This window comes from Sorex fumeus, unplaced genomic scaffold (genome assembly GCF_029834395.1).
Source record: "Sorex fumeus unplaced genomic scaffold, SorFum_2.1 ptg000013l, whole genome shotgun sequence".
Lineage (NCBI taxonomy): Eukaryota > Metazoa > Chordata > Mammalia > Eulipotyphla > Soricidae > Sorex > Sorex fumeus.
The window spans coordinates 4235625-4249951 of record NW_026606070.1 but is presented as its reverse complement, the minus strand read 5'-3'; the positions used below and the strand labels follow the sequence as shown (position 1 = coordinate 4249951).

Genomic DNA, 14327 nt, shown 5'->3' with positions numbered 1-14327 from the left:
CTCAGGAGTGAGCTAAAGGTATTATAGAAGCCACGTGGTGGGGAAGTGCCAGAATAAATAACCAGTCATGAGCATACAAAGGACAAGGCACAATGCATTCCACTGTGTCCTGCCAACAGGCTGGTGTGGCTGGAGCACTTGGTGAATAAAGGGGGAATGCCAGGGGATGGAGCGATAGCACAGCGGATAGGGCGTTTGCCTTGCACGCGGCCGACCCGGATTCAATTCCCAGCATCCCATAGGGTCCCCGGAGCACCGTCAGGAATGATTCCTGAGTGCAGAGCCAGGAGTAACCCCTGTGCATTGCTGGGTGTGATCCAAACAGCAAATTAAAAAAAAGGCGGGGAGAGGGGGGGAATGCCATGATGAGAACAGCCCAGAATGGGCCGAACAGGATGACCCACCAAAGGCTTTATTTTTCAGACTAACAACAAGCACCCATTAAGCAAGAGTACTTTAGAGCTACGGAAAGTATTTCTAAACAGTTTGTGAGATGTGGAATGGGTATCTGAAGGATTCTTCAATGATAAGGGCTGGTCCAGTGGAATACAAGGTCAAACTACACATTTACCCAATAAAGAGCTACAAATCCGGGAATGGGGGGTCTTTCAGGATCAAGGGGAAAGACAGAGATCACTCCGATTTCAAGCCTGCTTGAGTGGAAGAACAATTGTGCAACTAAATTAGTACTAGAGCAAAGGAATAAAAGTGAGTGGGAAAGATAAAGAAGAGATAATTTGACCAGGATGCAACAAAAAAAGCCATGAGAGAATAAAGCAAATGAAGGCCTGGGGGTCTGGCTGAGAAGCTCAAACAGGTCTTAAGCAGCACAGCAGAGCAGAGCAGGAAGTACTGTAACAGACTAAACAAAGCTTTCCTTTCAATGACTGAGATCTTTTTTTTTTTTTTATTTTTCAAGTACAAAGAAAAAAAAAAAAGAAAACAACCTATAAATGGATTTGTGGCACTGAATCTTAAAAGCACTCAAGTATTATTCTGAAAGTAAAAATATGCATGTTAAAAAACTTACTGAAAGAACAGTAAATATTCCACCAAAATGTAAATACCCCAGATGCCTCTCCAGAGTCAATCATCTCAGTAATTCCCTGAGTGTTTCTGCAAAGATATATCTGTATAAGCAAATGGATGGGCCAGAGCTATAGCACAGTGGGTAGGGTGTTTGCCTGGCATGTGGCCAACGTGGGTTTGATTCCCAGCATCCCATATGGTCCCTCAAGCACCGCCAGGAGTAATTCCTGAGTGCAGAGCCAGGGGTAACCCCTGAGCACCGCCAGGTGTCACACACACACACACACACACACACACACACACACACACACACACACGGATGCACGCAGAATAAAGCAAGTTGTTTTAAACAGCTTGCTAAAAATAATGCAGGGGGCCCAGAGCAATAGCACAGCAGGGAGGGTCCTTGTATGTGGTCCCTTGAGCACTTCTAACAGTCATCTTTGAGCACAGAGCCAGGAGTAAGCTCTACTCCTGAGTACAACCAGATTTAGCCCCAAGCCAAAAAGAAAAAAGAAAAACTGGAAGCAATGTTTTATAATACGGTATAATGATAAGCAAATTTATAGAGACAGTGCTAAAAACATCTAGTCAGTTTTAAAGAGGTCTCTCTTGGGCCTGCGAGCACAGCAGGTAGGAAGCTTACTTGCCTTGCATGCTGCTAACCTAGGTTTGATACCAGAAATTTAAATTAGGGGACCAGGCCAGAGGAAGAGTACAGTGGGGCGGGCGTTTGCCTTGCATGCGGCCAACCTGTGTTTGAACCCCAGCATCCCAATTGGTCCCCTAACACTGGCAGGATTAATTCCTGAGGGCAGAGCCAGGAGTGACCCCTGAGCATCACTGGGTGTGACCTCCCCAAAAAAGCCAAAACAAAACAAAACAAAATTTAATTAGACTAAACTAAAATCTAAAAAACCTTTCTCCTGACGAGTCCAGCTATAAACACAATGACAGGAAAGACTTTTTGAAAGCCCCACAAGTTTCGCGTGCACTAACCTTCAGGGACTTCCTCGGATAACGGGTTCTGAATGTCTGACCACAAGCGGGGCCATTCCCCCGATGGTATTTCACGCAAGACTTGAAATCTGGGCTCCAACTAGAAAGAGGGAAGAAAAGGTTACGAGTTAGTCTCTGAATATTCTGAATATTGGGGCTGGAGCAATAGAACAGCGGGGAAGGTGGTTGCCTTGCGTGTGGCCGACCTGGGTTTGATCCCCAGCATCCCATATGGTCCCCTGAGCACTGCCAGGAGGAGTTCCTGAGTGCAGAGACAGGAGTAACCCCTGTGCATTGCCGGGTGTGACGCAAAAAGAAAAAAAAGAAAGAATATTCTGAATATTTTCCTTTGGATGGATAACTCGGGTCCACTAACATCCCGCGCACGAGGGATTCTCAAGACTGCCTGGACATGGGCAACCTATCAGTGATGCTTTAACTGGATTCTGATGCACAGAATTCACCCCGGGCAGCCAGAGTGTTTGGAGCTGAGCCGGGCATGTTTCCCAGGCTCACGAGAGGCTTGATGAGGAAACCTCCCAAGCGCTTCCCCTCACACTCTCTGGGCAGGTGCAACCGCCCAGCACCAACCTACTTGAGACACTGCATGAAGAAACAGTGTCCTCAACTCTTCCTGAATTCAAAAGAAACGACACCCTTTAAGACAGACGAACGGGGTTCAGATTTAATAACTAAACAACCAGATACACAGACGACCATCTGGCTGCAAAACCCGCAGTACAAGATTCCAGAAGTGTTCTCTCCAGGACCTCTTCCATGGAGATTCTAACCCAGGAACACAGGACAGGAGAAACCAGTGTTGTGCAACGTCCGTGAGCCACAAATGACTACGTAAATGGAATGTCAGAGTAAGTTCCACTGAACTGAAACAAACAAACAAAAAAATCCAGACACAGTTCCTCAGCTGTACTGGCCACATCTGAAGCATTCAATAAACATCATTATATGACTATCCTATTAGAACATTGCAACTGTCACAGAAAGATATTCTAGATAATGCTGGCTTGGCATAAAAAAGCAAAAAAAAAAAAACAAAACAAAAAAAACCCACAACTGCAAAATGACAGTGACTCTAGCATAGGACTCTCATTTGACTTTTAAAGGAGGCCATCTGCGATTCAAACCCAGGGCACTGGGACATAGCAGGCACTCACAGAGCCCACTGGCTTGCTCCCCGCCACCCCGGGGTCTTCCCCAGCACCGCAAAGAAAGCAGCCTGGTGGCCCTCAGCATCCCACAAGGAAAAGAGACAACATTCCACCAGCCACGGGAAGACGCTGCTTATCAGAAGAACTGAAAGATATGGTAGAAACTTCAAGTTCGAAATCCACCTTGTCATCAGAAACTCGCACTCAAAAAAGTCAGCGGTGTCGCAGGTGAATTCCCACGGGGGATACACCTGTATCGTGTAATGAGCCAAATCTTCCAAACAGGTCGTATGCCACAGTGCTTAATTTCTAGATTAAATCAGTTGTTTGGGAGCTGGAGCGATAGCACAGTGGGTAGGGTGTTTGCCTTGCAGACGGCCGACCTGGGTTTGATTCCCAGCATCCCATATGGTCCCCTGAGCACCGCCAGAAGTGATTCCTGAGTGCAGAGCCAGAAGTAATCCCTGTGCATCACCAGGTGTGACCCCCCCCAAAAAATAGCAAAAAAATATATAAATATAAATAAATAAATCAGCTGTTTGATGTTCCAGTGTAGAAGCTCTCTCTTCGTGGCTGCTTGTTCCTAACATCATCTGAGAGAGTCTCTACTACTTCTGATGTCCCATTGCTCGTAAATAAAACAAAAGGACCAAGAGAAATATCCAAGAGAGCCAGAACCCGCCCAGAACTAGGATGCAGCAGATAGGTAACTGTGGCCGGTTCGAGGAGGAGTCAGTTCCCTAGTGCCTCGCACCCCACCCCCAACCCTGGTACCACTGAGGAGACACTGGTGCCCAGACACCACTGTGGAGACTCCTGATGGGCATTTCCCCAGCCTCTGAGCACTGGCACAAAGTCGGTCCCCTTTCAAGAAAGCAAAATAGGTCTTCAGGTAAGAAAAGATCAAAGTCTATGATCCTCACTTTTTTAATTTTATATTTTTTTTGGGGGGGTGGGCATCCCTGGGGATGCTCAGGGCTTACTCCTGACTCTATACTTGGGAATAGCTCCTGGCAGTGCTCGGGGGACCCTAAGAAAAATGGTGGTGTGGGGGGGTGGGTGGGGATAGAGCCCAGGTCGGCCACATGCAAGGCAAACACTCTAACAGCTATACTCTCTCTCCAGTCCCGTGATCCAAAATTTTGTGACCCTAATGTATAAATTCTGTCTTGAGTTCATTAATATTCCAAAATTAAATTGCTATTAAATTGCATATTCTAAATCTGGCAGCTCTATTCTATTCTATGTTCTATTCTTATGAAAGGAAATCTATATTCATCATTTGACCGAGCAATCACCGTCCTAGATATTTACTATATAATCAAACCTGGCCAATACAGCCACGAAACATCTCTGTCTTCTTGGACAGTCAGATCCTTTCATTTCATGAGTCACTCATGTCTACTCCCATAGTAAGATAGTCAAACAGCTGGCACAGAGACCACAGAGCTGACATTACAGGGTGACCAGTCCTCGACAGGAAATAAGAGAAATAATTGATGATCGCACAAAACTTTGATTTCCTAGCATACTGGGAGAGAGGGCAGAGCAATAATACAGACTGTAGGGCTGTACTATTCTGCATTTGTCTTGTACACGGCTGGCTGGTCTGCTCCCCAGCACCACATATGGTCACCTAGCACCACCAGGAATGAACCCTGAGAACAAAGCAAGGAATACTCCCTGAGCACAGCTTGATGTGGCCCCAAGCCACAAGACTTTGGAAATATATATATATATATATATATATATATATATGTATGTATTTATCACAATCACAATCATTCTGTTGTTCATCAATTGCCTCGAGCAGGCACCAGTAACGTCTCCTTCGTCCTAGCCCTGAGATTTTAAAAAGTGCCATATTCAAGGCTCTTTCAGGGTTAGGAGCATGAGACCCATCATTGTTACTGGTATTTGGCATATTGGGTATGCCACGGGGAGTTTGCCAGACTCGGCCATGTGGGCAGGTTACACAACCTGCCTGCCAGGTTGTCCAAAGCAAGAATGAGATAATAAGATGTCGCGTGGCCACAAATGTGGCATATATATATATGAACTATATATGGACTATATATACATATATATGTATACATACATACAATATACACATATTCAGTTCAAAAGTCCTTCAACAGGTTGATAGATACACAAACTGGCACACAACAATAAATATGAACTGTCACTCTCACTGTCCTCTCATTGTTCATCCATTTGCTCGAGCGGGCCCAGTAATGTTTCCATTGGAGACTTTTTGCTGTTACTGTGTTTGACATATTGAATATCTCACGGGTAGCTTGCCAGGTTCTGCCGTGCGGGCGAGATACTCTCGGTGGCTTGCCGGGCTCTCCAAGAGGGGCGGAGGAATCAAACTTGGGTCGGCCATGCTGGCTGCGTGCAAGGCAAATGCCCTACCGCTGTGCTATCGCTCAAACTTATTAATACCCGATAATAACTTGGATGATGGCCAAAGGCATTCTCCTAAGTGCTGAAAAGAAATGTCTCAAAATGTCTCAAAAACCATAAGCTTCCCATCTTTATGACATTCTTAGGAAAAACTACCGATGAACAGAGGTTAGGTTAGAGAGTAACTATAAAGCAATAGAACAATGAAATTTTTAAGATGTCAAACTATTGGTTGTCCATACTGGATTATAATAATCTCTATGTACACTTAAGTTTACAGAAGTATATACCAAAGAAAGATGCATTTTATTGAATGATACTTTTTTTACAAAAAAATTCGAAGATTGAGGTCTCTGTACCAGCAAGAAAGGACTGCTCTCATTGTATATATGTTAGCAGACCACCACATCTCAAGTTAAAAATCTAATTTGAACTCAGGAATTACCACTAATCAAAAAATCATTTATATCAGCACCAAGGGCCAAAAAAAAAATCTTAGGGTACAATAATATCTTTGAGTGAAAGAAGATCCAAAAGCATCTGGGTATGTGTGATAGTTTTACAATGCTAACAAATTCTCAGGCTTTCAACTTCAAAAGAAGTCTATACTCCCTCATTTGGAATGGGGACTCACTTCTAATGAGCATTAGTGACATTATACAACTTCCAAAATGAAACTTCCGAGAGTAACTCATTAAGAAAAGTTCAAATCCAAGCTCTGTATTTATAATAATTCATCTTCCAGATTCACTGTCTAGATTAGGGAACACATGCAAAGACTTGATTTGGTGCAGGAACATTAGCAGTTTAACAAAGAGCTTCTAACCAACCATTTGTATAGTCTCATGGCCTTCCTGGGAGATGTTTAGTATCAACATTTGAACATGGAGAAAGCTTTATCATGTTGTTAAATGAAAGAAAATTACAAAATACTGAAATCAAATCAAATCACAAAGATTATTAAGACTTTCAGGAAAAAAAAAACATGCTTTCCATTAGGTTGAATAAAACGAAGCCATTTTTGTTAGGACATACAGGGTAAATCAATATTTTTCAATTTTTCTAACCCTGCAGCCAGCACTGTCCTACACACTAGTCCAGAGACCAGTTAAGACTAAGAAAGTTACAACCAAGGTGGTAGACCGATAGTTCTCGAACCCTCTACACCTGCAGGCTAGCACCAGCCGACACACACAGGTGGTTAAAGGCAAGTGGGCCAGTGTATCAGGGGTTTCATATGACCACACCAAAGAGTGACAGGAAGAAAGTCTACGTACACACAGAATATTATGGCAGAAGCATTTTATTATTATTAAAAACGTATTAATAAATTTGCTCTACAAATTTGTAAAACAAATTTTAGCGATAGCACTGCAGGTAGGGTGTTTTGCCTTGTACACTGCCAACCTGGGTTCAATTCCTCCACCCCTCTTGGAGAGCCCTGCAAGCTACTGAGAGTATCTTGCCTGCACGGCAAGCTCCCCGTGGTGTATTCGATATGCAAAAAAAAAAAAAAAACAGTAACAACAAGTCTCACAATGGCGATGTCTCACAATGGTGCCCGCTCGAGCAAATCGATGAACAACAGGAAGACAGTGCTACGGTGCTACAAGTTACAGTATAAGAAAAACTGAAGCCAAAACTGCTTACAATGATAAGAGCAAATTTTTATGTGCATCATAATAGGCCAAATATGAACCCAGTCTATTCTGAGAGAAAACAAAAGTTAAAATATATTTGTATGCTGTCCTGCCATTTTCAGAACAACAGCTGAGGCGGTGAGAGTGAGGGAAAAGGAGACTGCCATCATTTCTCTGGCAATTAACAATCGCTTACCGAGAGTCCTTATAAAAAACTTCATGGATCATTTTCATCTACAGTGTAAACAGTAACAATAACGGGTCTCATTCCCCTGACCCTGAAAAAGCCTCCAATATAGCATCATTGGGAAAGACGAGTAAGAAGAGGCGGCTAAAATCTCAGGGCTGGGATGAATGGAGACGTTCCTGGTGCCCGCTCGAGCAAATCCATGAGCAACGGGATGACAGTGACAGTGACAGTGACAGATAGTAGAGTACAAAATGTGTTTTTCATTGAGCAAACATACCACTTTTTCCAAATAGACAAAAGATGGTTCTTATAAAAACTGAAATATGATTGGAAAATTAATTCCCTGAAACAAACCATATATATACATATATATATATATATATATATATATATATATATATATTAGAGCCCGGCAAGCTACCGAGAGTGTTCGATATGCCAGACACAGTAACAATAAAGTCTCCAATGGAGACGTTACTGGGCCCGCTCGAGCAAATCGACGATCAACGGGAGGGCCTTTACCTTACCTTTTACCTTTACCCATTTTTAACTTTAAACAAAAGCTAGTTATAAGACAGTCATCATGAGGGAAAAACAGAAAAGACTGATACTTTAAATAGGACCATGGTAAAGAAGAAAAGACTACCATTCTAAATAGCAAATTAGTCTGACTTAAGTTCAATAACAAAATATTAATATTTGACATAATAGTATTAAATTAATTTAATGTTTGTAACAAAATGCTTCTAAATACCAAGTGTGCTTGGAAGTGTATAATTTTATTTATCTGTGACAAGACAAATTCCAGATATTCATTTAAACTTCTATACAACCCTAATTAGATACTGCAATAAACCACACTTTGCAGAGGACAAAACTGAGGCCTAGAAAGGTTACGTAACGAGTCCAAGTTCACAAACTCTTAAGTGGTAGTAAGTGCCCACTTAAGCCATTGCCTCGCTCCAGTGCCACCGCTCTCAGTGACCTCACCACGCCAACTCTCACCGTCCGTTTCACCAGATGACCTCTCGGAGCCAACACTTGGGGCAGGCATCCAAGTGGAGTCAACTTTCTGGCACCAACCTTGACAATCAAGGCAAATGTCTGAATTATTCAATTAAACAAACTATTGTTCCCAGACACGGCATTAATAAATCTCTGGCTTGCGAGAGGATAATTAACCATTTTTTATCGATGCTAGCTTAACTTGTGGAGTAACAAATCACTGTTTCTAATTAGATTGGGTGGCACACTTGAACCAGAGTATCCAGGGTTGAGAGAATGCGTTAGAGGCAGCCAAGCCTGGTGCCATCCACCCCTTGGTTCCTTGAGCATCACCGAGTCCAGCTGGGCAGAGACCCCGGTACTCTTGGGCCCTGGAGATCTAGGACAGCACTGCACTCTCCACCCCAACACTAACCGCTGGGCCACGAATCCCACTGGGATGGTCCCTGGGAACATCTGTTTTCATCACATGAAATAGGAAGGGACAGGGGGTCCGTAATACTCTGCCGATACCTGCAAGACCCAAGAGATAATAACAGAGAACAAAGAAGTGAGGTTTTGTGGGCGACCCTGCATGCAAGGAGTCAGTTACAGAAGTTCACCCTAATGTTCTATACACCTCAGGCTCTTCCAAACAATGGAAGCCATACGGGGGATACTCAGGCAGCAGAAAAAGGGGAGATACGGGCATGTGAGATGAATGTTTTCCCTTTGGTATTAGATATAAGAGATCGAAGTAAAGGAGTACCCACTGCAGCACACCGGATGGGCGTCTGCGGCAACCATGGTTTCCTATGTCAGGGAGGGAGAGGGGAAAAGAGAAATAATGAAGCATCAGTGGAGACTTAGAAGTTGAACTCAGAGAATCTTTGCCTTCAAAGCATTATACTATCCAGATTTATACCTGACAACGAAATACTTTTAGTGTGCAATTTAAAATAATTTTCATAATTGTGAAATTTTATACACAGAAATGGTTTTTATAATCATGTTTTAATTCACTCTCCCACTCTACACTAGACTACAAAAAATAACCTTTGAAGGCACAGAGTTACGAGAAAAGCAACACGGAGCAGCACATGACCATTTAATAAAGATGGCTTTCAGGTACTGAAGAAACTGTGCTACTTGAACACATTTGTGTGTTATACATCTCCATCTCCCTTATTTTATCTTATTTAAAAAATCCAAGGACATGGGCTACCTCCACACCTGGCAGTCACCCCCAAGAACCAATTCCAGCACCATCATGTAAGCTCTACCAGCTTGCTTCAGAGACCCATAAATAAATCTTGAAAGAGACCAATAGCCGCATAATTATGCAAGGCTGAACAGACCAGGGTAAAGCAGGAGGGGGGAGGTACATGGATCAGCCTGGTGCCTGCCCAAGCAGAGCCCCCAGCAGTATCACCATACCCCCAGCTGAACTTCACCACCTTGGAATGAACCTCAAGACATATAATTTGCTGAAAATTTGGATATGCGGATTTTGTGACTGAAATCTCCAGGTCTGGATAGGCTACCTCCCCCCATCTCCCTGTACTTCTGGAAGCCTTGGCAGTCACAACCATACCCCAAAGCTGCCACCCAGTTAAAAAAGCAATTCCAGTTTTCCCAATGAAAGTACTGAACAAACTGAAGGCCCTGAACAAACCCGATGACTTCTTAGTACCTGTATTGCAAACCAAAATGCACAAAAGGAGAGAGAAAGGCGAAAAGTGACTGCCACAGAGGCAAACTTGGGGGGTAGGGTGGGGTATTGGGGATGGTGGGAGGGAAACAGGGGACACTGCAGGTGGGAAATGTACACTGGTGAAGGGATGGATGTTGGAGCATTGTTTGACTCAAACCCAACTATGAACAGCTTTGTAATGGCCTATCTCGTGAATATGAACAGCTTTGTGATGGTCTGTCTCATTAATATTCAATTAAAATTTAAATAAATGGATGAATAAATAAAACCTCTAAGGACAAGGGAATGGATGTGTCTGCCAAATATAACACCTGTTTCAAGATGACGCACCTGCTCAGAGACATACATGTTGGCTGAGAACAATGAAAGAAAGAATCCGAGAATACTGAATGTTTGTTATACCAGACATGGCCCTAATCACTTTAGATAAGTTAATCCATCTAATCTTCACACTATCTCTGTGCTTATCTTCTCTAGCAGATCAGAAACAGGTTCAGGAAGAAAACTCCAAGGTCACACAGCTGGTGTTTTTTCGCTCATTCACTCAACAAGTGACCTGGTGGAAATTGAAATTATTTTTCTCCTATACCTCACTGTTCCCAAACAAATGAAAAACTGAGAACACCAAACACACATGTTTTCAACACAAAGTAGATAGAAATAAGCCACACATTCTGTGATGGAGCTTTCTTTCACTTTTTACAAAATTAGCAAGAACGCTACCAACAACAGAGCTGGAAAGATAGTGATTCCTCAGGCATTCTCTCCCTAGAAAGAATCTCATCATTCCATACTTTCACATACCATCTGCCTATCTCCTCTGTATCTGTGACCTCAGGACTGCCTGTCATTTGAGGGATCCTCAAGACTTTTGACACAACAAAGTTAACAATGGCAAAAGTAAACTTGTTTTCTCCCTTCTCACTGATCCCCAGTCTCCTTTAAGCATTTCCGTCCGGATTGGCTCTAATTGGCTCTAACCCCCAAAGTAGACATCATCCTTATGTCTGTGAACTGTATAAGGAAACTTACATAGTTTCCGGCATCCAGCTCTCATACTTTGCTATCCCAATGGTCCTACCTACAAACTAGATCGCAAACCCCTCTTTGTCCTACCACTTGACATCAAGTTTCCAGCCTCTTTCCACTCATAGCCTCTTGATTATTTGCTAATTTTTCTCTCTTTCTATTCTACTACCCTAGGTGTTGGGGGGTTAGGGGGTGGGGTGGTGTTTGAAGTGAGCACTGTGATAAATAACTTCAACGTCATTCAAAAAGGAAAAAAAGAAAAAGAAAAGCAGATCTAAAAAAAAAATTCTCTAATCCCAGGAGAGAGAACAAAAGGGAATGCCCTGCCACAGAGGCAGGGTGGGATGGGGGGCGGAGAGGGGACAAGGAGGGGGAGGGAGAGGTGGGAGGGCTACTGGGATCAGTGGTGGTAGAGAATGGGCACTGGTGGAGGGATGGGTATTCGATCATTGTATAACTGAAACCCAAGCACAAAAATTTGTAAATCTACAACAGTACCTCATGGTGTTTCACTAATAAAAATCTTAAAAAAAAAAAAAATTCTCTAATCCCCTAATTTGGACCATGGCTTCCTAGAGGCCAGGTAGCTGCGGCCAGATCTCCGGCTTATCTCCTCCTCCTGGCCATCTCCAGGCTCCCATCGAATGTCACACACCAACGGTCAGCACTGCAGGTCTCCTCTTTGCTGTCAGCTCCTGGCAGAAGACTCACGCAGATTCTGAGCCAAGGTCACCTTCCCCGACAAGCTTTTCCTGACAGTGTACAAGCATTTGTGTCTTCCCCTCATTTTCTACCGCTGTACCTTCACTTCTTTCATGAGAGCACCTACCACGATGGCAAATGTCGATCTACCTGCTGATGATCTCGCTCTCCAAGTGACCGTGAACTCTACATGGGCAGGATTGGCTGCTCTGCGCACTGATGCTGCTCAGGAGGGCAAGATGCCTGGCACTTCTTAGAGACTCAAATCTTTCTTGAATCATGAAGTTATGTACATTAGGCTAAAGAGATTTTTGTTCGAGCGGGCCCAGTAACATCTCCATTGGAGATTTTTGTTGTTACTGTGTTTGGCATATCGTCGAATACATCACGGGTGGCTTACCAGGCTCTGCCGTGCGGGTGAGATACTCTTGGTAGCTTGCCGGGCTCTCCGAGAGGGGCGGAGGCACGCAGCCAAAGAGATTTTTAATTTTACAAAATTCATTTCAAGGGCTTTAAGTAACTAGTTCCCTTCTGCAGTTCACAGATGATGTTTAATTCTTTTAAAAGACCCTTGAGTCCAAAAGTGAATTGTGCTACCTTTGATTTATAGGCAAGTGATCATAAAATGATGAATATCCAGACACCAATCAGCTTATATAATTATATTTATATGCAATCTTGTTATTCTACTGTCCAGAACACTGTAGTTTTGAATAAAAATAGGTAATTTTTTAGGTAACAGTATACTTTTAAAATTTACTTCTATATGGACAAATGTAAAGGGGTTGAAACCAAGGAAGAACTGTAAATTACTTTTTCACTTGTGATTATAAAATATATCCGCATATTGTTGGGATGCCCTTCCCTTCAAAGGCTGAGTCTAATTATACTTCTCATAATTGTGAGTTCCATTTAGCAATATGTTCCTAACAAACAGAATGTGGAGGCAGTAACTGTGTGTGAGCAAATCATAAAAGTTACTGTGATTTTTCTTTGAAGCACTTAACTCTGAAGTCTGAAGAAACTTCCACTTTATGAGCAAGCATCCCTAAGCAGGACGGGGCCACATCAATAGGAATCTCCACATTCCGCCACCAATCAGCAAAAAACCGGGGCCCCCGTCACCAACCTGGAGAATGAGTCACCCTGGGATAAAGCCGGCCCTTGAGGATTCAGTCAACATTTAACTACAACCTCATGAGAGAGGCTAGGCCACAACCACCACTGAAACCACTCCTGAGTGTATGACCCACAGGAAATATGAGATCATCTTTGCTTATGTTATTTTTTTAAGTCCCATGTTCTAAGGTACTCATACTCATTCACTCAGTAGATACCAAGATATAACAGTTAAATGGGCCCATTACCAGCCCCATGGATACCGCGGAGGAAAAATTAGTCTGGGAATACAATAATTGCTCGCAAAAGGTAAAAACAGGCCTGACCGAATGCCAAATGGTTCAGCCTTTTTGGAAAACAATATGGCATTCCTCCAAAAACTAGAAATTGAGCTTCCATATGACCCAGCAATACCACTTCTGGGAATATATCCGGGAGATGCAAAAAAATATAGTAAAAATGACATCTGCACTTGTGTGTTTATTACAGCACTGTTCACAATAGCCAGAATCTGGAAAAAACCCGACTGCCTGCCTGAGAAAAGACAACTGGTTAAAGAAACTCTCGTACATGACACAATAGAATGCAGTGCAGCTGTTAGAAGAAATGAAATCATGAAATTTCCATACAAGTGGACGGACATGGAGAGTATCATGCTAAGTGAAATGAGTCAGAAAGAGACGGAAAGACATACAATGACTGCACTCCTTTGTGGAATATAAAATTTTATTTTATATGTTATATGTAATATATTTTATGTTATTTTATTATGTTAATATGAGACTGGCACCCAAGGGCAGCAGAGACAGGGCCAGAAAGACTGCCCCGTAGTTGGAAGTCTGCCTTATGAGACGGGGGAGAAGGCAGCTGGCATAGAGAAGGGATCACCAAGTCAATGATGGTTGGAGGGATAGTTCCAGATGGGAGATGTGTGCTGACAGCAGATAAAGGCAAAATCGTGATGGCCTCTCAGTATCTGTATTGCAAACCGTAATGCCCAAGAGTAGTGAGAGAGTATGGAGGAAATTGTCTGCCATAGAGGCAGGAGGAGGGTTGGGATCGGGGGGGCAGGGGAAGGGATACTGGGGACATTGATGATGGAGAATGCACTGGTGAAGGGATGGGTGTTGGATCACTGTATGACTAAAACTCAAACATGAAAGTTTTGTAACTGTATCTCACGGTGATTCAATCAAATAATTTTTTAAAAAAAGAAAGAGAAAAAAAAAAAACAGGCCCAACCTAAAGACCTTAGATACAATATCAGATTTCAAAAGAAGGAAGAGGAACATGAGACAGATCATTTACATGCAAGCACAGGTAGAACATGAAAGAGAGAGACAGAC

The 14327-nt window shown here is 43.0% G+C and overlaps 1 protein-coding gene across 1 annotated transcript in view; it reads right to left on the bottom strand.

The window, feature by feature from the left end:
- WDFY3 (WD repeat and FYVE domain containing 3) overlaps positions 1–14327 on the bottom strand; it is a 277239-nt gene that overhangs the window by 207784 nt on the left and 55128 nt on the right. Inside the window, exon 3 of the mRNA XM_056111481.1 lies at positions 2029–2128. The gene's annotated coding sequence lies outside the window, so the exon portion shown is untranslated. The remainder of the gene's footprint in view (positions 1–2028; positions 2129–14327) is intronic.